This window comes from Musca autumnalis, unplaced genomic scaffold (assembly GCF_047663935.1).
Source record: "Musca autumnalis isolate F117 unplaced genomic scaffold, ASM4766393v1 scaffold_138, whole genome shotgun sequence".
NCBI classification, from domain to species: Eukaryota; Metazoa; Arthropoda; class Insecta; order Diptera; family Muscidae; genus Musca; species Musca autumnalis.
Genome location: NW_027411687.1, coordinates 81,228 through 107,858, shown reverse-complemented (window position 1 = coordinate 107,858; position 26,631 = coordinate 81,228).

Genomic DNA, 26,631 nt, shown 5'->3' with positions numbered 1-26,631 from the left:
CGTTGTCGTTGATATGTTTCCAAATGAAAACATTAAGAAAAATTTAACAGTTTTGGAGATATGGTGCGAAATGTATACAAATTATTGAATTTTTAGATATATTATAAAATTTATTTTTTTTTCATTTCTCCAAATATTTTATTTTGGCCCTTATCTACAAATTTGCTGCAAAGGTCAGAAGAAGATTTGCATTGGTTTCAGAGATATAGCCCCGAGTTGTTTAAAAAGTCTATATTTAATAATGTTTAGATGGGGCCATAAAATCCAAGCTGTATCTGACTCAACAAAACGGAACTAGGGCTTTTGTACTTTGGCTCTGTACTTTCAAAAAATCCTCACTTCAAATTATTTGCACAAGATTACCTTAAAAATGTTGCACAGTGTTATTTACCGAAAGAGATAGATTCTGATACCAGGATTATTTTTACTTTTAATATTATGTTACAAAAGAAGCGTTATAATTTGTTTTCTTAATTGTACGGTTAGAAGTTTTTGGACTCGATGACAAACACTTTGATGGACTTAGTTCTATATAGTTTTGACAAATAACAATCGATCCTTATTGAACCCCACATAATTATTCACTAATAACACTGTGCTACAGTGAAAATTTGCAGGGGTTCTAATGCATAAATTCGGTTTTGTGGTAGTCCATAGAAGACGAAAATACCTTTGGTTTCTTTGTGTCACTTCGGTTTTTGATTTTATAACGGTAAATGTAGTGAAAAATGGGCTTTCTTGGATTTTCAACTTTAAACGAACATTACTTCTTTTTTCCACAACCGATTTGCACATCCCATTTTTTATTGGAAACAGGAGAATAATGTCTTTCGAACAAGCCATAGATTTTTAAAATCGGTTAACAAATGGCTAAGTAATAGTGGTTTAAGTGTGACAAAAACGCATTAGAAAACAGTAAAATGTTTTTCCTTGTGCTCTAGGCTGCGTAAACGATACCTAACGGTACAATTATTTACTGTTAGCAAGTAGGAAATTTAGTTGGCTTTCCAAAATGGGAAAAACCAAAGAAATCGGTTGAAAAATGAATGCGTTATGCCATTTTTTGTATTTTAACTTTTTGGTTTTTTTCATATTTCCCTCTATAAAAGATTGGAACCTTACCATGTATGATTTTAATTGTGATTATCTTGCTTTACAATTACGCACAAGGTTCCAATCTTTTATAAAGGAAAATATGAAAAAAACCAAAAAGTTAAAACACAAAAAATGCCATAACGCATTCATTTTTCAACCGATTTCGTTGGTTTTTCCCATTTTGGAAAGCCAACTAAATTTCCTACTTGCTAACAGTAAATAATTGTACCGTTAGGTATCGTTTACGCAGCCTAGAGCACAAGGAAAAACATTTTACTGTTTTTTAATGCGTTTTTGTCACACTTAAACCACTATTACTTAGCCATTTGTTAACCGATTTTAAAAATCTATGGCTTGTTCGAAAGACATTATTCTCCTGTTTCCAATAAAAAATGGGATGTGCAAATCGGTTGTGGAAAAAAGAAGTAATGTTCGTTTAAAGTTGAAAATCCAAGAAATCCCATTTTTCACTACATTTACCGTTATAAAATCAAAACCCGAAGTGACCCAAAGAAACCAAAGGTATTTTCGTCTTCTATGGACTCCCATAAAACGGAATTTATGCATCAGAACCCCTGCAAAAAATTTTTGTCAACATTTGTATCACAGTGTAATTATTTGAGAGACACTGCTCTCGATATTTACCGCGCCCATAAGCTTTTTAGTTGGCCACCGTAGTGTTTAGAGCTTTGTCAGGAAGCATAAACTTGTCCACGAAAAGTAGGATATCGCTGTAAACAAGACTACAAAATGTCCAAAGAATCATCGAACAGTCTTTAAACTGCAGTTATGTTAGACTTGTATAAGAGACCTGAAGATGTTGTCCAAACATATTCTCTTGCACCTTGATGTACTTTTGGAAGTAATCTTGCGAACCATATTAGGTTCGATTTTAGACCGAATCGGTTAGTCCCTTCGACCATTTTAGTGAACATTTTTGAACATTTATGGCGGAGGTACCGATATGACTTAAATTTAATTTAGACAAAACATTACGAGATCCATAACTTGGACCGAGAGTTATCATGAGTTCCAACCTGCCAGACAAACAGAGATACAGACGGACGGACGGTGGTAAGTACTTCCATCTTGGCTGAAACGAATATCGTCCAAACATATGTGAAGTCTTAAATCATTATTTTGATGAAATCTATACAATCCTAGTGTATACAATCTCGTAATCCAAAGTCTGAGGTTACAATTATACTTCGGTAATGATAAGTAAAAATCAAGTGACGCACAAAAATTCATTTGTCTTCATTATTTTCTTATACTGTTTAGCAACAAATTTGTCTAAAACAGAATAACAAAATTTTGGCGATGGCAGTAAAACAAATTTCTAATTGGCTTTCAATATGTAGTCCACGAAGGACCGACCCTTCATACATTTTATTCAATAGATTTTTTTTATATACATATTTCCATTCCCATAATACTGAACTCGTTATTTTTGTTATAACCGGATGAGTTTTAAGCCTCGAGAGCTCTATACAGTTCGAATAAATAATAGACATGGGGTATATTCATTAAGGAATTAGCTTTTGATAGTGGTATGATATGACATGAAGAAGTAATTCAGATTTTATTGGAAGTTTCTCTCAAAAACAGGGCCCCCCGTGCCCCCCCCTGCGTACGTCCCTGCATAGTTGTTCCACAAACATCCCAGTAGGGACAACGGAGCCTTCTCTCATATAAATGAACTAGCTGAACCCGGTGCGCTTAGATAAAATATAATGGAATGCTATTTTAATATTTTAATGTATAAATATAGGAGATATGAAGGCGTTCTCTACCCATTCAGGGCTGTTTTGGAGCTACTATGGTATTTTTGTATGTTTCAGGAGGTAACACTCCTCTTAAAGCCTTTTCGACTATAAGTATTTCTACGGTAGTTATATCGGCCTTTTTGTAGAAAATTTACTTATGTTGAAACTGAGGTATGGGGTATTGTAACTCGCGAATTGTTGTAATATACCATAACTTTTGAACGCATTTAGGTAAAATAAACTGTTTTAGCACGATTCACCGATGGATTTCTTAAAATTATAATTTGAGTGGAAGCTGTGGTCATATTAATATAAAAAAAGAGGAAAAAATCGTTGAAGGAAACGAGTTTTTTTAAGTCAATTTTCAATTAGTGGCTTTACAATACAATGTAGAGTATAATGTTCAAAGAAGAAGTTAAAGAATACACTTCAGAGATGAAGTTTCTAATGTATGATTTTTTAATATAACCACCGCATCAATCTCAAACGGATGCTGACATTTTGAAGACTGAAAAATTGGGTTTTTTAAATTTTTGCTCTAATCGGAACGCGCAACTGTACTCGTTTAAAAACTGATTATGAGATTGTAGTACTCGCGATTACGCATTTTTTGATGTATAACTCGGGCGTGTAGCCTTCGAAGGTTCACAACAATCTCAGCTTAAAGTCGAAATTTTTGTGCGTAATTTTTTTTAAAAAACCAGTTTTTTGGATTCAAAACTTACAAATGCCTTTCGATTTCAGTGGAAACCCGCGTGAATTTAGTTTTTTTACGTTCTGAATGTAACAAGCCTTTGCGCGTCTAAATCCATCCACTAGATCGGCGGATATGATACCCCTCAAATTTCGAAAATATGCAAAAAATATTTTTGAAAATATCGCGTATTTAGACACGTTTTAGATGTGTTATTCCTACTTAGATAAATAGAGCGAAACGCATATTTAAAATGTGCGAAAACAGATATTGAAAAACGTTCGCGAATCCGGAGATATAATAGATTTTTTCTAAAAACTGAGTGCGATGCTACATCCACGGTTCTTGATGGATCGCATTGAAATGACATAGGTTGATGTATTTTTTAATGGTGTTCATTGAAATCGGATGCGCATAAAATGCAAATGTACTTCGTGGAAATTATGGGCATTTTACTGTTTTTTGCACCCTAACATGCAACTGATGCTACATCGTGGTCGTCAAATGGAATTTCACAAAGTGTATATCAAATAAGAGGGATTGATTCGCTGTTTTGGAAAATCGGATGCGCATCTTGTGATTTCCACTATTACGCGGTTTCTATGCGTTTCAAATGTTGTAATATTCAATATAACATTATTTTAAGGTTATGCCACAATTGGAATTCCTTGTGATTTAATATAATGTTCTAAAAATATTCGCCAATAGGAAAACTATAAGTGAAAAAAGTTGTTGCAACTGAATATCTTCATTATTGCGTGAAATTTGGACGAAAATGACGAAGAACTCAATCAGTTTTTCTTCAACATTTCCTATAAAACCATAAAAAAATAAAATTAGAATAACATAATTTTTATTTTTTTCGTCACATTTTCATTGTGTTTTTGCAAATAACACGAATACTATAGCTCCAAACTTCACGACTTAGGTTTCATTTTATTCCTCACAATGTCCGGATGCTGCTATAATTTTTTTATATATTTTTTTGTAAGTATAAGCGCTATTGTTTCAATAATATGTTTGTAAATACGTGAAATTATTTAACAAATTTAATTTTTCGCGAATCCATTGAAACTTTTTGAATTTATTTTTGCATATTCTCAAAGGGTGCGAATTCAGTTTACGACAATTGGATATAACAGCTTACTATATTAAGCCGCGATTTTTTTAGAATTTTTTCTAATTAGCATAATTAAAACGGTCATATCTTTTGCGCGCAACAATCAAAGTTGGTAACGAAAACAGATTTGGAATGACGATTTTTTTCTTAATCTATGTACCAAAAACCATAGATGTAGTATCAAAATTTTTTTTGATTTTTTTGAAATGGAAAAGACGATTTTAGAAATTTTTGTCGATATACTCTTACAGTATTAATTTCTTTTTATTTGTACAGATTGGATTTGGAGTGAATAAAATTAAGAATAGAAACACGTTTGAGAACCTTAGGTTTTATGATAGTTGTAATTTATTTTATAAATGGGACTTATTATTTCCAGGAGATATACATGTTGACATATTGTGATATCTTAAATTATTCTTAGGATAACTCTCACTCGTATTCATAATTTTTACTCAAATAATAATCTAGTTATATCATATTAAAACATTATTCTTAAGAAGTCTCTCAAAGATATAATATTTAAAACTGTAGCCTTGGTCAATTCCTTCTCAACTATAAGTACTTGTGTATATAATGGTGACTTCTAAGTATCTTCATTGAAATTGGAAATACGTAACAAAAACATGAAAATATTTATTGGAGCTATATTCCGATCTGAACAGATCTCGATATCATTTTGCACATTTATTTTTACACCAAATCCCGTCTCACATTCCAAATTGCAATGAAATTGAACATACATAACGTTTTTGGTACATAAAATACAGGAAATCGACCGAACATATATACGGGAGCTATATCCAAATCTGAAGCGATTTCGATATAATTTGGCACATTTATGGCTAGACCAAACTGTGTTAGATATTCCAAATTTTCGGCGAAATTGGACATACATAGCGTGCTTGGCGCATAAATTACAGGAAATCGGCCGAAAATATATATGGGAGATATATCCAAATCTGAACTGATTTCGATATAATTTGGCACATTAACGTCCACACCAAATTCCGTTAGACATTCCAAATTTCAGCGAAATTGGACACACATAGCGTGTTTGGTGCATAAATTAAAGGAAATCGGCCGAATATATATATATATATATATATATATATGGGGATTTCTGAGTGAAATCGGACACTTTTTCAAGATGAGGTTTTTGATTTCCTTTATATTTTGCTGTGGCGATGCTGCTGATTAACAAAACATTTTAGTATATTTTCAAATTTTTTTTGACTAACGGTTCCAGAGATATCGCGCCTTGAAAAAGTCAAATTTTGTAAAAACTACATGCAAAGAAATACTCATAACTTCTTTAATATTGGTCCAAATTGGACCATCTTTTTTTTGATTTGTTTGTGTTTTTATCAGCTATCGAAAGAAATATTTAAAAGAAAAATGCACAGTGGGCTTCAATGCAATTTTCGGGATTTAATATTTAAAATAAATTTTTAAACATGATTGCACCCTTCGATTTTTTCAAAAAAAAAAATATGTTAAACTACAATCAATTACAAAAATTTTAAGCCCTATGTGGTAATGGGATTCGGACGATTACTATTTTTTCTGAATTTTTTAAAATTTGTCAATACAATTTTTTCTTTATACCTTTGTCCAAAATTTATTATTTTATTAAAAAAATTAAAGATTTCATTTATAAATATTTGTTTTGATTTTATATTTATGAATTTATCTCAAACATCTTAAAAACTGCGTCATTTTTCGATTTTGAAAATGCATCAGCGAAAATTCCATTAAAGTCCACTGTGGATTTTTTTTTTATATTTTATGATAGATATATAATATATAATGATAAATATGTATTCTTAGCTTCAAAAATACAGGAACTACAAATTTTGGACAAAGGTATTAAGGAAAAATTGTATTCACAAATTTTAAAAAATTCAGAAAAAATAGTAATTGTCCGAATCCCATTACCAAATAGGGCTTAACATTTTTGTAATTGAACGTAGTTTAACATAAATTTTTTTTGAAAAAATCGAAGGGTGCAATCATGTTTAAAAATTGATTTTAAATATTAAATCCCGAAAATTACATTGAAGCCCACTGTGCACTCTTATTTTAAATATTTCTTTCGATAGCTGATAAAAAAACAAACAAATCAAAAAAAAGATGGTCCCATTTGGACCAATATTAAAGAAGTTATGAGTATTTATTTGAACATAGTTCTTTAAAAATTCGATAATTTCAATAGGCGATATCTCTGTACCGTTGGTCAAAAAATAATTTTAAAATATACTAAAATGTTCTGTTGGCTAGGAGCATAAATTGAACCAAAAACAATTGAAATCAAAAATTACTTTTCTCCGAACTGTCCGATTTCACTTGGAATTCCCCATATATATATATATATATATATATATATATATATATATATATATATAGGGACAATATCCAAATATGAACCGATTTCGATATTTCATTCATTTCTAGACAAAATTCCGTCACACATTCCAACATTGAAATTGGACATAAATATATAAGGGTGCTATATCCAAATTATAACCGATTTCGATATAATTTTGCACATTTATGTCTAGACACAATTCCGTCAGACATTCCAAATTTCAGCGAAATTGGACATACATACAGTGTTTGGTGCATAAATTACAGGAAATCGGCCGAAAATATATATGGGGGCAATATCCAAATATGAACCGATTTCGATATAATTTGGCACATTTGTTTCTAGACCAAACTCCGTTACACATTCCAAATTTGAGCGAAATTGGACATATATAGCGTGTTTGGTGCATGAAATGCGGAAAATCGGCCGAAAATATAGATGGGAGCTATATCCAAATCTGAACCGATTTCGATGTAATTTGGCACATTTAGTTCTAGACCACATTCCATCACACACTCCAAAATTCAGCAAAATTGGACATATATAGCGTGTTTGGTGCATCAAATACAGGATATCGGCCGAAAATATATATGGGAGCTATATCCAAATCTGAACCGATTTCGATATAATTTGGCACATTTATGTCTACACTAAAATTTTTCACACATTCCAAATTTCAGCAAAATTGGACATATATAGCGTGTTTGGTGCATCAAATGCGGAAAATCGGTCGAAAATATAGATGGGAGCTATATCCAAATCTGAACCGATTTCGATATAATTTGGCACATTTATTTCTAGACCAAGTTTTGTAACACATTCCAAATTTCAACGAACTTGGACATATATAGCGTGTTTGGTGCATTAAATGCAGAAAATCGGCAGAAAATATATATGGGCGCTACATCCAAATCTGAACCGATTTCGATATAATTTAGCACATGTATTTCTAGACCAAGTTCAGTCACACGTTCCAAATTTTATTGAAATTGGATATAAATAGCGTGTTTGGTGCCTCAAATACATGAAATCGGCAGAAAATATATATAGGAGCTATATCCAGATTTGAACCGATTTCGATAAAAATTGACAAATTTATTTCTAGGCCAATATCCATCACACATTTTTAATTTCAGCGAAATTGGACATATATAGCTTCTTTGGTGCATAAAAAAAAGAAATCGGCCGAAAATATATGTATATGGGAGCTATATCCAAATCTGAACCAATCTCGATATAATTTGGCACATTTATTTCTAGAACAAATTCCGCCAGACATTCAAAATTTCAGCGAAATTGAACATATATAGCGAGTTTGGTACATAAAATAAGGAAGTCGGCCGAAAATATATGTGTATGGGAACTATATCCAAATCTGATCCGATTTTGATATAATTTGGCAGGTTTATTTCCAGACCGGGTTCCGTCACACATTCCAAATTTCATTGAAATTGGACATAAATCGCATGTTTGGTACATAAAATAAGGAAATCGGCCGAAAATATATGTATGTGGGAGCTATATCCAAATCTGAACCGATTTGAATGTAATTTGATAAATTTATTTCTACATCAAATTCAGTCACACTTACAAAATTTGGAGACAGTTCTAAAGATATTTGCATACAAAATCTAAATTTTTTGGAGGTACCTCCGGTTTTGATGCTAAATCTCCAGATCAACGCGAAATTTAACAAAATGATATAGCCTATTTTCATTTCAGGCCATGTATCAATGTACCCTAAACATTTCAGTAAGATCTGTTCAGCGGTTTTCAAGTCTATAAGGCACAAACAAACAAACAGACAAACAAATTTCAATTTTATATATATAGAAGAAGATAGATGCACCCCGATTAATATAATAATATTAGCTCAATGATATGTAGACACGGAATTTTATGCAACCCCTATTCTTGTCAAATTTTGGGACTGGACATATTTTTGGCTTCTGATTAAATTCCAATCGAAATATATCGCATATGCAAAATATATAAATTATGCATATGCAAAATTTATTTATTTTGCATATCTTCTAAAAAGTTTATGTGTAAATTTTTTCTGTTTAAAATTCTCTTCAGACAACTTTCAAAATTTCGAAAATAGGGAGCTATCTGAAGGCCTAGACCAAAACCGATAAATTTCAGGTGGAAAGTTTAGTATCCCCAACGAAGCTTAATACCAAATTTCAGCCATTTCGGAGGGATATAGAAACCATAACCTTCAAAATACAGAAAATTAGTAGGTACTGTTCTACGGGACGTGGACCTATACCCACAAATTTCAAGCCGAAAGTTTTATACCCCAACGAAGACTTAATACAACATTTCAGCCATTTGAGTGGGATATTGATGCCACAACCTTCAAAATGTCGAAAGTCGAGAGGTACCATTCTATGGGAGATATACATATGTAGACGCGGACCTATACAGACAAATTTCAGATGGAAAGTTTTATACCCTCAAAGAAGACTTAATACAAAATGTCAGCCATTTCAGTAGGATATTGAGGCCACAACCTTCAAAATACCGGATATCTGGAGGTACTGTTCTATTGGAGCTATATGAAGACGTGGACCTATACCGATAAATTTCAGGTCGAAAGTTTTATCCTCAACGAAGACTTAATACAAAATTTCAGTCAATTCGGTGGGATATTTAAGCCACTAATCCTTGCATATGGTTTTGTTCATTTTATGCAAATATGCCTCAACGACATTCCTAACCATATATGCATTTACATAGGATTCCGCTGTCTACTGATATGGGACCTACTGTTTATCGCCAAGTCCGAACGGCGCACAGTGTTGCCGCTTCCATACAAAAGTGGACAAAAATAGAAGGAGTTGACCTAGGTTGATGAATTTTTGCACAAGTACTTATAAGGGCATAGGAATGAAAAATTTCAACTTTGGTCCATATCGGTTCAGATTTGGATATAGCCCCCATATATATCTTTCCCCTTTGTAATATTTTCTTAGGTCCCTGGGTAGCTCTACCAATTTTCATAAAAATCAGTTCAGTTTTGGATATAGCTCCCATATATATCTTTCCCCGATTTTGCTATAAATCGCTCAATTTTTGATGAATAGCCTTCAAATTTAACATGGGATGTTTCCTCAGACCACTGTTCAGTTTTACTGATTTTGATTTGATTTTGGTAAAACCGGTACAGATTTGGATATAGGCTCCATATATCTTTCACCGATTTTGCTATAAATCCATAAATTTTTGGAAAATAGCCTTCAAAGTTAACATGGGATGTTTTCTTTAGCCCTTTTTCAGTTTCACAGATTTTGAATAAAAATCGGTTAAGATTTGGATAAAGCTCTCATATATATTTTCGGCCGTATTCGATGCACTACACACGCAATGTATGTGAGATATTGATTAAATTAGGAAAATACAACGTAATTATCCGTAATTGAGTGACATCGGGCGAAATTACATATGGAAACCATATTCAAACCTGAACCGATATGGACCAAATTTGATATTTTTCATTCCTGTACCCTCATACGAGTAAGTACTTGTGCAAACATTCATCAACCTAGGTCAACGGTAAAACAGGGGCCTGAGGAACCTCCCATGTCAAATTTGAAGGCTATTCATCAAAAATTTAGCGAAATTTAGCAAAATCTGGGGAAGATATATGTGGGGGGCTATATCCAAATCTGAACCGATTTTTACGAAAATAGGTGTAACTATTCAGAGGCCTAAGAAAATAACCCATATAAAATTTGAAGGCTTTTCGACTCAAATTGACAGAGTTATAGCAAAATCGGGGAAAGATATAAATGGGGGGTATATCCAAATCTGAACCGATTTTTGTGAAAATCGGTGTAGCTATTCAGGGTCCTAAGAAAATAACACATATTAAATTTGAAGGCTATTCGATCAAAATTGACCGAGTAATAGCAAAATCGGGAAAGATATATATGGGGGCTATATAAAATCTGAACCGATATATCTCAGAAGGTTGCAGGGATGGGCAGAATGTTTTTACACATTTCGCTTCGGAAGAGATGTCCAATTAACGGAGATCAAGAGCCAAGGTGGCAATAGGTGGCAATCAAAAGATATACTCTACGAAATATTAGAATTTATATTTTGTTATAAAATTTAAATTTTTAATTCTTGGTAACGGTACTTTGCCCATTTGCAGTTGATGTCAACTTATTGTACTAAAATTTTATATTTATAGCCCACCCATCAAATCCCCATCCAAAACTTTTAATATTATCAAAAAACTTTTCAGAAAATATTATTTTAAATGGGAAATATTTTTCATATTTAAAGAGCTATAACTTCATTATGGATGTACACATCGACAAAATTCTTTCAGATTCGTTGTATGGGATGTGTTTACTGTAAGAAAAAAATATAAACATATGCAAAAGTTAACATGGCATTTTTTGATTTTTGTCCACGCGGCAACACTGTGCGGCGTATCCTAAGACACTACTTGTAGAGAAGTTTCTCATGACTGAGATACTCAGGAAATGTCGCCATCATTACTGAAAGGTATTTTGCCACCGTTGAAAATGTTATACCATTGCACATATTCTGATTTTTAAAGAATAGACGTCTTATACATTTAATATGATCAATACCAAAAAAACAAGTAAAAAAGCGTTAAGTTCGGGCGGACCGAACTTTTCATACCCTACACCATAAAATATTCTGAACTAAAATGGAATAATTAGTTTTCATTCCTGTCCCCATCTTTAAGTGGGTACGTTAAAATGTCAGATAATGTACATAAAATGCTTCATTCGGGAGGCCCTTTTTATGGTGCCTATATCTAACTATGTATGTTGACAATTTTTGGTGGACGAGAAATTGGGAGGTACCGTTATATAGGGGTTATAATAAAACATGGACCTATGTTGACAGTTTTTGATGGGAGCCTTTAATGTCAAATAACTCCTAATTCGGTTAAAAATTGTAGCTAGAATCCTCAAAATACCGAAAATCGGTACATAACGTGGGAACTTCAAATGTCATTAACAGCTAGTTCGGAGGTATGTGGGCTATACGAAAATATGAACTTAAATGAAAAATTTTTGTTGCAGAATTTTTGTTGGCTTTTAAATTTCAAATTACAGAAAGTTCGTGCAAAAAATAAAGCTAAGGTACGGAAAATCGGGAGGTTTGTTTTGGGGCTATACCAAAACATGTACCTACGTGGTTAAACATTTTAAGTAAAATCCTCAAAGTACCGAAAATCGGGAAGTATCGTTATATTGGGGCTATGTTGAAAATTGTTGATGCAGATGTGTGGTGACCACTACAACCTTCAAATGTCAAATTACAGTTAGTTCGGTTAAAAATTGTAGCTAAAATTGCCAATTACTGAAAATTGGGAGGTATCGTTATATGGGAGCTATATCCGAACATGGACCTATGTTGACAATTTTTTATGGATAGGTGTTGTGACCACTAAGAACTTCAAATGTCAAATTACTGCTAGTTCGGTTTAATATTGTAGCTAAAATCATTAAAAAAAATTCTCGACCTTTCTTGACAATTTTTGGTGGAGAATTAGAATTTAGAATTTCAAATGTCAAATGTTCAAATTACAGATAATTCGGTTAAAACTTGTAGGTAAAATTCTCAAAATACTGAAAATCCGTTATATAGGGATACCGTAATCCGTTATACCGAGGTACCGTTATATGGGGCTATACCAAAACATGGACCTACGTTCAGAATTATTCCGAATATAAGTTTTTGGTCACTAAGAACCCTAAATATCAAATTATAGCTAATTCAGTCTAGAAATGTGAATTTAAACGTCAAAATACCAGAAATCGGGCGGTAACGTTATATGGGGGCTATTCCAAAACATGGACCTATGTCCACTAGTTATATAAGTTTATTGACATTTAAGAACCCTAAATGTCAATTTATAGCAAAATCGGTCTGAAAATTTAACTAAAAACGTCTAAGTGCCATAAATCGGTGTACCGTTATATGGGGGCTATACCAAAACGTGGACCTATGTCCACAACTTTTGTTATATAAGTTTATTTACACTTAAGAACCCTAAATGTCAAATTATGGCTTAATCGACCTGAAAATGTAGCTAAAAACGTCAAAATACCGTAAATCAGGGGCGCCGTTATATGGGGGCTATACCAAAACGTGGACCTATGTCCACAAGTTTTGTTATATAAGTTTATTGACATTTAAGAACCCTAAATGTCAAATTATAGCTACATCGGTCTGAAAATTTAGCTAAAAACGTCAAAATACCGTAAATCGGGGGTATCGTTATATGGGGGCTATACCAAAACGTGGACCGATATAGCCCGTCATCGAACTTGACCTGCCTGCAAACAAAAGACGCATTTTCGCAAAATATCAGACAATTTTGGTGGAGAGGTGTGGTGACCACTAAGAACTTCAAATGTCAAATGTTCAAATTACAGCAAATTCGGTTAAAATTTGTAGGTAAAAATCTCAAAATACCGAAAATTAGGAGGTACCGTTATATGGGGCTATACCAAAACATGGACCTACGTTCATAATTATTTCGAATATAAGTTTTTGGTCACTAAGAACCCTAAATATAAAATTATAGCTAATTCGGTCTAGAAATGCGACTTAAATCGTCAAAATACCTGAAATCGGGCGCTAACGTTATATGGGTGCTATTCGAAAACATTGATCTACGTCCACTTGTTTTGTTATATAAGTTTATTGACACTTAAGAACCCTAAATGTCAATTTATAGCTAAATCGGTCTGAGAATGTAGCTAAAAACGTCAAAATACCGTAAATCGGGGGTACCGTTATATGGGGGCTATACCAAAACGTGGACCTATGTCCACAACTTTTGTTTTATAAGTTTATTGACACATAACAACCCTAAATGTCAAATAATAGCTAAATCGGTCTGAAAATGTAGCTAAAAACTGCAAAATACCGTAAATCGTGGGGTACCGTTATATGGGGGCTATACCAACCCATAGACCTATGCCCACAACTTTTGTTATATAAGTTTATTGACACTTAAGAACCCTAAATGTCAATTTATAGCTAAATCGGTCTGAGAATGTAGCTAAAAACCGTACCGTTATATTGGGGCTATACCAAAACGTGGACCTATGTCCACAACTTTTGTTATAAAAGTTTATTGACACTTAAGAACTCAAAAAGTCAAATTATAGCTACATCGGTCTTAAAATGTAGCTAAAACGTCAAAATACCGTAAATCGGGGGTACCGTTATATGGGGGCTATACCAAAACGTGGACCTATGTCCACAACTTTTGTTATATAAGTTTATTGGCGCTTAAGAACCCTAAATGTCAAATTATAGCTAAATCGGTCTGAAAATGTAGCTAAAAACGGTAAAATACCGTAAATCAGGGGGTACCGTTATATGGGGGCTATACCAAAACGTGGACCGATATAGCCCATCATCGAACTTGACCTGCCTGCAAACAAAAGACGCATTTTCAGCGTTCTATCTCCATTTTTGTGGATGCTAGAGTGATTTCCACAGACGGACGGACGGACGGACGTGCACAGATCGACTCAGAATTTTACCCTGATCAAGAATATATATACTTTATAGGGTCGCAAATGGTTATTTCAATGCGTTACAAACGGAAAAACAAACTTAATATACCCTCCATACTATGGTGGAGGGTATAAAAAAATCATAAAGTATCTTCGTTTCTAATATAATGCCATAGAGTGGAGCTATATTTCAACTTCCTCATATTTCCATGGTAAAATTACTTTTTGGTGCCACCGTGGTACAATTGTATGCACACCCGCCTTGCACGCTGAAGGTCGGTGGTTCGAATCCCGGCCAGCCAACATCAACTTTCCAACGATGGCAAAATACCCTTCAGTAAAGTTAGCGACCTTTTCTGAGTATTTCAGTAATCTAAAACTTCTCTACAGGTGTTGTCTTAAGACACGCCTTTCGGACTCGGCGATAAACTGTTGGCCCCATATCATTGATATAACATGAATCGTGTAACATGAACTCCCTGTCCCTTCTGGGGTGTTTGTGGAACAATTATAATTTGTCCGACTATAGCCTTTGCCTACTTGATTTTCATCTATATATATAAAATTGAAATTTGTTTGTATGTTTGTTTGTTTGTTTGTTTGTTTGTTTGTTTGTTTGTGCCTTATAGGCTCGAAAACCGCTGAACATATCTTTGTGAAATGTTTGGGGTACATTGCTACATGGCCTGGAATGAAAATAGGCTATATAATTTTTGAAATTTCGCGTTGATCTGGAGATATAGCATCAAAACCGGAGGTACCTCCAAAAAATTTAGATTTTGTATGCAAATATCTTTAGAACTATTACAGATACAATCTCCAAATTTTGTATGTGTGACGAAATTTGATGTAGAAATAAATTTGCCAAACTATTTACAAATCGGTTCAGATTTGGATATAGCTCCCACATACATATATTATCGGCCGATTTCCTTCTTTTTTGTACCAAACATGCTATTTATGTCCAATTTCAATGAAATTTGGAATGTGTGACGGAATTTGGTCTGGAAATAAACGTGCCAATTTATATCAAAATCGGTTCAGATTTGGATATAGATCCCATACACATATATTTTCGGCCGACTTCCTTATTTTATGTACCAAACACGCTATATATGTCCAATTTCGCTGAAATTTAGAATGTCTAAAGGAATTTGTTCTAGCAATAAATGTGCCAAATTTGATCAAAATCGGTTCAGATTTGGATATAGCTCCCATATACATATATTTTCGGCGATTTACTTATTTTATGCACCAAACACGCTATATAGGTCCAATTTCGCAGAAATTTAGAATGTGTGATGGATATTGGCTTAGAAATATATAAATGTGCCAAATTATATTGAAATCGGTTCAGATTTGGATGTAGCTCCCATATATATTTTCGGCCGATTTTCCGCATTTGATGCACCAAACACCCTATATATTTCCAATTTCGCTGAAATTTGGAATGTGTAACGGAATTTGGTCTAGAAACAAATGTGCCAAATTATATCGAAATCGGTTCATATTTGGATATTGCCCCTATATATATTTTCGGCCGATTTTCTGTCATTTATCCACCAAACACTGTATGTATGTCCAATTTTGCTGAAATTTGGAATGTCTGACGGAATTTGATCTACACATAAATGTGCCAAATTATATCGAAATCGGTTCAGATTTGGATATAGCTCCCATATATATGTTCGGTCGATTTCCTGTATATGATGTACCAAACACGCTATTTATGTCCAATTTCAATGAAATTTGGTATGTGTGACGGAATTTGGTCTAGAAACAAATGTGACAAATTATATTGAAATCGGACAGATTTGAATATAGCTCCCGTATATATTTTCGGCCGATTTCCTGCATTTTGTGCACCAAACACGCTATGTATGTTCAATTTCATTGCAATTTGGATTTGGTGTAAAAATAAATGTGCAAAATGATATCGTGATCTGTTCAGATCGGAATATAATGTGTTTGTTACGTATATCCAATTTCAATGAAATTTTGAACATACTTAGAAGTCATCATTATATACACAAGTACTTATGGTTGAGAAGGAATTGACCAAGGCTACAGCGTTAAATATTATATCTTTGAGAGACTTCTTAAGAATAATGTTTTAATATGATATAACTAAATCATTATTTGAGTAAAAATTATGAATACGAGTGGGAGTTATCCTAAGATTAAATTAAGATATCACAATATGTTAATATGTATATGACCTGGAAATAATAAGTCCCATTTATAAAATAAATTACAACTATCCTCAAACCTGGTTCTATTCTTAATTTTATTCACTCCAAATCCAATCTGTACAAATAAAGGGAAATTAATACCGTAAGAGTATATAACTACCGTAGGAATACTTATAGTCGAAAAGGCCTTAGGAGGAGTGTTACCTCCTGAAACATACAAAAATAACATAGTAGCTCCAAAACAGCCCTGAATGGGTAGAAAACACCATCATATCTCCTATATTTATACGCTAAAATATTAAAAAAGCATTCCATTATATTTTATCTAAGTCGGGGTAGCAATGCGCACCGGGTTCAGCTAGTATATTAATAAAAATTGTTTTAGATATTTCACAGATCCTGTTGATGAACTTGTTGTTCCCCACTGTTGGTTTTTTTCTACTTATTTGTACGGATTTAGCAAACCCACTGGGTTTCAAATGTCAATTCCGTTAGGTATTCGTCAAATAAGTCCTCATAAAGAAGGTTAACCCGGCAAAACTCTATAACATAAACAGGCTTAAGATGATATTAAATGTAATTTAATTTTTCATTAATGAACGGTTTACATTTAACACTTTAAAAAAATAAAGACCAATTCTGTTCGAAAGCTGGTAAATAAATCAGAAATTCATGCGATAGTTATTCAGGCTTTGGACTGAATTCGGCCCGAAAATCGTCCAAAACATCCGAATTTCATAAGATTTTTCTTCCGAATTCGGACCGATATCTGTCCGAACGTCGGTTGATAAATCAGAAATTAATACGATAGTTCGTCAGAATTCGGCCCGAATTCAGAACGAAAGTCTGCAGAAACTTCCGACTTTCGGTCAGAGAACACGTCAACCACTCCGTATGACTTTCAGTCAGAGTTCGGACCGAACTCGCATCCAAACTCGGATGTTTCTTCCGACTTTCGGACAGAATTCGTTCCTAACTCGGATTTTTCTTCCTTTTTGGTTTGCTGGTTGGTTCCATACGTACATATGTATGTAGCCAGTATTTAAATGTTTTCTTTTTGAAACATTTATTTATTAAAGACAAAATAATTAGAAGACAAATGTTATAAATTAAAAGATTTACAAAGAATACAAAAAGCAAAAAGTGTGATAATATACCTAAGATAATATTAGATAAGGTAGTATAGACATTTAAAAATGTTTAATTTATTTAATAAAACTCTTTCATTAATCTAAAGAAACTGTTTTATTTACTTAATGAAGCTGTTTCATTTATTTAATGAAACTGTTTCATTAATTTTTGGAGCACACCAAAAACATCGAATACATCAAAATATTTGGCAATTAAAAAAAAATGTGCATACTATTTTTTTAACACATATCATTTAGTTTGATTTCAATACTTTTATATTTTTGTTAAATTTATAGAAATTAAAAGTTTCATTACATCAATGAAATACGTTTCGTTTATACGATGAAATCAAAAATCATGAAATTTGAAATAACGTAATGTGTCATAGCATGAAAGAAACGTTTCATTATTATAATGGAACATTTCATAGCATCAATGAAATATAATCAATGAAACCCGTTCATTGATACAACGAAGCAATTTTCTTTCAGTGTAACCTGCTAATTGTGAACACCAACAGTGCTTTAAATCAGTGCCAAGTAAGTTGTCGACTGTGGTAAAATATAAAATAAGCCTGGATGGCGAATAACTTAAGTATATACCTAAAAAATGTTGAACCGTGAAAAGCTTATGCACTGGGTAGTAGTGTAGGGTATTACATAGTCGTCTTCGTCTCGACTATATCCTTTGAAATTATGTAATTGATTATTTTTTTTTTGATAGTGATGGTACTTGACTTTAAAGTAAGCCGACTTATTCTCCTTATATTGCATCTTCCGCAAACTGTGGAGGCCTCAGTTAGTTCTTTGCTTTGCTTTCCCAAAAGGCGGAATATAGCGTGATTTAAATCAACAGAGAATTTGAAAGGAAATTATAAATTGGTATATTTTACGCGAAATGTCCCCAAATAGGAAATGTGTAAAAAATAAATGACTATAAAATAAATTTAATAAAACGTTTGTGTGTGTGCTGGTTTCCTACAGTGCAAAGAACTACGAAGATGTGGGTGAAATAATAAAGCAAAAAGTGTGTCAAAGGGTATGTAAACATTTAAGAAAGAAAACTAAAAAAAATATATTTGTTTTTAGAACATCACAGTACTAAATATTTTAAGAGCAGAGTGAACTCCGCAGATACCATTGAGCTTTCATACCAGCTAATGTATGGGGATTCTCTTACGATTTTCGTTGATACAACATAAATAAAGATTCAGAAATTGTTTTGGAATATTGTTGGCATATAAATAATAACTTTTTTAATTTATTTTTTAACTCACTAAATAAGGACAATACTTGAAATTTAATTTTTTAAGTTCCCTTGAAAATTTTCAAGAGAAATTTACAAGCTGTAATGGAAATTGAATTTTCTCTTTGCGCTTATGGAATGAAACGGAATAAAAGAATTGAGAAATTTTTTCGGAGAGATATTTCTCTCTGTCTCTGCGTATAACAGGGAGCGAGACTTGCACTTTTTTTCTCATAGCTACCAAGGATATGCAACAGTGTCTTTCGTTAAATCTCACATGAGAAAAGAGAGAAAATCAAAAGTGAGAATTTTACAGACTGCCAAAATATTAAAATGACTGGTGTGGGTGGTAACTTTGTCGAAATATGTGTCTCTCGCTAAGCTAATAATGATGTTTTGTGAGTTCACATTGTTCATTATTACGAGAACTGTTGCTGGTTTCCTTGTATTTTCGTTTGATGTCCTTGTTCGGTTTTGTGTTGTTTAGATTTGATTCGCTCACAAACACATGGTAGCGATTATGACATCGAACTGGTGCCTGGTTGTGCAGTAGCTTTGTTGGCTTAGTTATGTACAAAGCTTGTGCGGTGAAACATGCTTTTTTCTAAGCGCATATACACATCTTCTTAAGAAAGAATCTAATGGCTGCCAAGGGAAAACTTCAATAAATATTTATTTAATTCTGTTTAAGGGAATGACATTAGGCATTTTTGGTTGACATTTTTATCCTAGTCCTTTGATTTGCCCCGATTGCTTTCTTTTGCCCAATTTCAGAGTTAAACATAAGTGTGGTTTTATCTGATACGCTGCCAGTTCGTTGACTAGCTATTCGCTTATTGTACAATGCCACACATTTTGCCATTCATCATTATACTCGAAGCTTTTTCAGATATTATCTGCAGATTGTGTGAAAAATATTCACATTTGTTTTATGTTTATAATAGCTTACATTATCCAGGGGTCATAACGTAATGTTGAATGTGTTTCCTCGTTGTCTGCAAGCAAATAAACTCCACGTAAAAATTGTTCTTCGGAATAAAAGTGCTCTTACAAATATCGTAGGATATTACCTACCTTGGCATAGGTCGTGGTGTAATGTAAAAAACACAAATGTGCAAATTAGAAAAATCATTGCAGACACAAGGAAATACACACACACACACACCCGTACACAAATATTCTATACCGTCTATATTGTCCTGATTTGCCACTTTAGACGTTGACCTGTGTTTTGTCGGATGGCAAATGTGACTTCTTTGCCAAATACATTTTAAGTACGATGAGCAGTGGTGAGGGATGGTCCCATTATTAGCATTTTTCTAAGTACGTGTGAATGTCCTAGATGTGGCTATATGAATTTTAATTAAATTTTAAAACGTTTTATGTGAGGAGGTGTGGACCGAAATAACCTACATTCGAACTTTAACAAAGCTTGGCCAAAATATTGCGAAGCATAAAATTTGGTTCTAATCGGTAGATCCGTTCAAGAGTTATCGTGCGCACCAGCTAGTTAGACATTGAGAGAGACAGTTGAACGGACAGGGCTAAATAGACTCCAAATTTTCTGAAACGAATTTCGTCCAAACATAAACGAATATTTCGATGAGACACATCTTTGCTCGTATTTTGTTTGTACCCCCTTTACCCTAAATCCCGAGGTATAAAATAAGTGGCTGCAATATTTGTATAAAAAATCCAATTTGACAACTGAACTGAAAATTTCTCTGTCATGATAGAGACAATTTGTAGCATGGAAGGAAATTTTTGTTCTCTACACAAAGCCCATTATATATTATGCAGTAGGCCCGTAATCCAGCAGACACATTATTGCAATTTGTATCAGGCTACTATGCCGGTATATGCCCTCCAGGAATTAAAATATGGACCAAAACTAAAATTTTTATATTTTTCATACAAAAGTAATAATATCAGATCATCATGCAAAATTATAGGCATTTTCTTTTACCTTAACTCTTACCTCGTGCAAAATTTCGCGACTATTGAGTTATAATTGCGACATCTAGAGTGTTAATTACTACACTACAAACAAAAAACTGGATATATTAGGCTGTAGCTCTGTTATCTGATCACGTACATCAACGTAATCGACATAAGTACAAAGGTCAAGAGATCGTCTTCGAAATTTAACTCACGAGGGAAGAATGTGTCTTACGGGAACAAAGATATAATCTGTATATTAAAATTGTTCACAATTTTCACACAAAAGTTCTGGTCCATTTAACCCTCCAAATATTATCTGATCGGCATCTCAAATAGCAAGCTACTTCTCTGTCATATACTTTTACCATATTTAAAATTTCGTGTTGATCGGACTATTATTGCGACCTACAGAGCCGCTACAAAATTGGATAAAAATTATGTTTTTGGTCCATTTCACCCGCTAAATATTTCACGATCATCTCCAACAAAAAAGGGATCAATTCTGGTCTGAAACCGACCTCGTGACGAGCGGTTCATAATTGCGGCCTGGAGTTTGATTACAATTTATAATGGACAGTCGGACGGACACACATCTCAAAATCGCTTTATATCGTCGAGATATGAAGATTGGTATACCACATTGGAGGTCTCCGACGAATATTTCGCGGTGTTACATGATTTTTTACCAAAACAAACTTATAATACCCTTCCCACATAGTGGTGTAGGGTATAATGACATTCATTCCAAATTTCAGAATCCCAAATTTGCAAATTCATAGTACCTATTTCAAAATCAACCCTTTATCTTAACCCTACGCACCAGCAGTGATCCTAATATCAGAATTCCAGCTTTATGCTTTCATCCAAGTTGTACCAAATTTAGTACCATTTATTACTTTCCGTACGTTTATAGTACTGATAGTTCCAAAACGACCTCAACATCTCTCACCAATAGTTACCATGTTACCAAATTTCAGAATTCTAGATATATTCCATTCCAGTACATTTGGTACGCTAATTGTTTCAATTTTCTACTCACATCACCTGTGACCATAATGTAACATTTTAGGATTCCAGTTCCAATACCAAAATTACTCCAAAATGTAGTACAATTTAGTATGCATTTAGTATGCATTTACACAATTTCAGAAATCCAGAAAGACACAATACAAAATGTTTTACAATTTATTACTTTTGTACCTTTATGGTATACATTTTCATAACCACCTCCATATCTCAGCCCCACACACTAGCGTTGTATTGGGTATACCATTTAGTACCTTTCGTAATAATATAGTACATATTTCAAAAACTTTCCCTGCAACCAATACAAAATATGGTACCATTTAGTACCTTTCATAATAATATAGTACATATTGCAAAAACTTTCCCTACAACCAATACAAAATATAGTACCATTACACATAAGTACGACTTTCCAAAATGGCCAGCTCTATCCATTCACCCAAATTCAAATTGTACCAAAGTTAGTACCATTTAGTACACATAAGTACGAATTTCCAAAACTACCTTTATATCCCAATTCTACACTCCAATAGTAATCTTAATTCCAAATTTCAGGATTCCAGTTCTATCCGTACCTCCAAATCCAAATTTTACCGAATTTAGTACCATTTAATAATTTTGGTACTCATAGGTGTGAATTTTCAAAACTACCTCAATGTTTCAATCCTACACTATCTTAATTTCAATTTTAAGGATTCCAGCATTATCTGTTCAAACAAATTGTACCAAAGTTAGTACCGTTTAGTACATTTCGTACCCATAATTACGAATTTCCGAAACTACTTTCATATCTCAAACATACAATCCAACAGTAATCCTAATTTTAAACTTTACCATTCCAGCTCTATCCGCTAACCCGATTCCAATTTGTACCTAATTTAGTACCATTTTGTACTTTTTATACACAAACCACCATAACCACCTCCTTATACCTTACACCTCCTTATATATATTAATTTCAAGTTTTTAGCTCTATCCGTTCATATAATACCGAATGGTACGAAATTTACTACATTTTAGTACTTTTCGCACATTTATAGTTCGAATTTCTGAAAACCCTTCGGTACATCTATCCTACACACTACCGAATTTCAAAATTCTAGCTCCACCGGTTCGCCTAATACGAAGTACTGTAGAGTAATTATAGTTATATTACAAGATTCCAGCGTTATCCGTTGATCCAAATCAAATTTGCACCAATCTCAGTACTTTTCGTATACATAAGTACGAATTCCCAAAACTACCTCCAAAAACTACAACTACATCTATCCTACACTCCAACAGCAATACTTGTTCCATTTTAGGTTTGTACTAAATTTAGTACCATTTAGTACTTTTCATTCACATAAGTACGAATTTCCACTACTACCTCCAACCACTACATCTATCCTACACTCCAACAGCAATCTAAATTCTAAATTTAAATTTTCCAGCTCTATCAGTTCGTCCAAATGCAAATTGTACGAAATTTAGTACCATTTAGTACATATATAAAACTTTCCCAACCCATTTCCTTATATCCACGCCACTTCCCGGCCTCGATTCCCATACAAAATTTCAAGATTCTAGCTATTTCCGTTCAATATATACAATTTCTCATCATCTTTCTAACTCTCCATCAGTGAGCCTCATTCCAAATTTAATTCTAGCTCTACCGGTTTGCCTAATACAAAGAGTACAATATGTAGTACCTTTTAGTACTTTCCGTAACCTTCTAGTCGGAATTTCTAAAAACCCAGCCTTATCTGACCCCTTCGGAGCAAAAGTAATCCACATTCAAAATTTCAATATTCTAGCTTCAGCCATTTAGTCTGGGCGTTGGTGTATCAGTCAGTCAGTGAGTGAGTCAATCACTTTACTCTTTTATTAGTATAGATTAGCAATGCAAAAGATCAGTCCTATTAACTATATAATATATTCAAAATAAACATATGTGTATATATTTCAAAATAAGCATAAATAGTGATAAAGTGATAACATTAAATCAGCCCTCGGCAAACAATACATACATATTTTGTAATTGTGTTTGCTTCAAAATATAAACATTTTTTCAAGTTACCTAATATACAAATTCTTCGTAGTTATATAAATTACAAAGAAATGTGTTTAAGCAAATTCTACAGTACTGGTATGTTGGGTTTGATTTTTGAGTTTATATTTTGAAAATTCTAATTTGAGAAACAAACATTCTCTTTCTACAAAAGGGGCTCCCATCGCCTAGCCCTGCTTTAAATAAATGCTAAGGAGACCTAATGTATTTATTATACCCTATACCACAATGTGGAAAAGGGTATTATAAGTTTGTTTTGGTAAAAATTCATGTAACACCGCGAAATATTCGTCGGAGACCCCCAATGTGGTATACCAATCTTCATATCTCGACGAGATAAAGCGATTTTGAGATGTGTGTCCGTCCGTCCGTCTGTCCATTATAAATTGTAAACACGCTCCAGACCGCAATTATGGACCGATCGGCACGAAATTTTGTATGGAGGTGAAATCAGAATAGATCCCTATTCTTACTGGTGATGATCGTGAAATATTTAGTGGGTGAAATGGACCAAAAATATAATATTTATCCAATTTTCTAGCGGCTCTGTAGGTCTCAATAATAGTCCGATCAACGCGTAATTTTAAATAAGGTAAGAGTATATCACAAAGGAGAAGCCTGCAATTTGAAATGGCGATCGGATAATATTTAGAGGGTTAAACGGACCAAAACTTTTGTGTGAAAATTGTGAACATTTTTAATATACAGCTTATATCTAAATTCCTGGAAGTGACATTCCGGACAAGTGAGATATACTTGAAAGTGGAACGCTTGACCTTTCAATTGATGCCAATTATGTTGGTGTGCATGATCAGATAACAGAGTTACAGCCTAATATATTCCGTTATTTGTTTGTAGTGTAATAATAAACTCGCTAGAAGTCGCAATTATACATCAATAGTCACGAAATTTTGCACCGGGTAAGAGTATAGGTCGAAAAAGATGCCTACAATTTTGAATGATGATCTGATATTCTTTATCGGGTGAAATGGACCATTACTTTTGTATGAAAAATATAAAAATTTTATTTTTGGTCGATATTTTAATTCCTTGAGGACATATACATATATTTTGCAAAGTAGCCTACATATGGAAAAAAACTACAGACCATTCCTCTGATGTAAATTGCAATAAAGTGTTTGCTAGATAACTGGCCTACTGGCTAATATATTATGGGTTCTGTGTAGAGAACCACATTTTTATCCCATGCTACAATTGTCTCTCCAAAAGTTTATGTAACACCACGAAATATTCGTCCTAGACCCCTTATTTGGTATGCCAAAATTCATATCTCGACGAGATAAAGCGATTTAGCGATGTGTGTCCGTCCATTAAAAATTGTAAACAAGTTTAAGGCCGCAATTATCGATCGATTGTAAAGAATTTTTTAAGGATGTTGGGTTCGGGCCATAATAGAAATGATTAGTTTTTGCTGATAATCGTGAAATGTTCAGGGAATGAAATGGACCAAAAACAAAATTTTAACCAATTTTGTAGCGGCTCTGTAGGTCAAAATAATAACCCGCAAAACTTTAAACAAAGTTTGAGTTTGTGATGAAGAAGAAGCGTACAAACCAACGTGAAGATCAGATAATACTTAGCGGGTTAAATGGACTGAAACTTTTGTGTGAAATTGGTAAAATTACAATAACGTAGCGGTTAAACAACGGAAGTAGTAGTACTACATAAGTGGGTTTCATTACATTTTAGTTTGTGTGAACTAAATTTTCCTTTCCTGCTACAAAAATGTCTTTGGCATGCTAGATAACTTTTTGGTTTTGGTCATTACATCTCTGATATTTGATAATTAAATTTTCACAATCATTGAAAAGAAGTTCCGTGCAGAGCGATTGTCCAGGGATAGTGGTATAGGGTATCCCATGGTCGGCTCCGTCCGACTATAGACTTTTCTTACTTGTTTTTTCATATAAATGTTTCATATAAAGCCCTCCACAATAACACTTCACATAAGGAAGTTGGAATACAATTAACTTCTAGACTATCACAGATACCTGACTAAAATAAGCTCCTGATACATTCCTTGAATTTACTTTAGTAGAACTGAGCTCTTAAAGTACTGGATTTTTGCACTACTTTTGGTCTGTATGGGCTCAAACATTAACTTGAGTTTTTCTCGAATCAGACAAATGACGTATGAATCACTTTTTGTTCAGGGGCACGTCCACACATCCTGTGAAAATAGCTCCAAAGCTTCAAAATGCCCTATGGCACTATATATAATGGTTGAATAAAGCGCACGATAACTCTCGAACGGATCAGATCCGGTCCAAAATTTGGCTTTCGTAATATTTTTTCCAAACTTTGGTTAAGTTCGATGGTGGGCACTATCGATGCCCAACTACCAGTAACTTCCCCCAAAATTTAAAAAATTTCACTAAAATGCTACGCGCTATATCTGTTGAATGGAGCAACTGTCCAAACTTTGGATCCCCTAATATTTTGCCCAAATGTAGTTT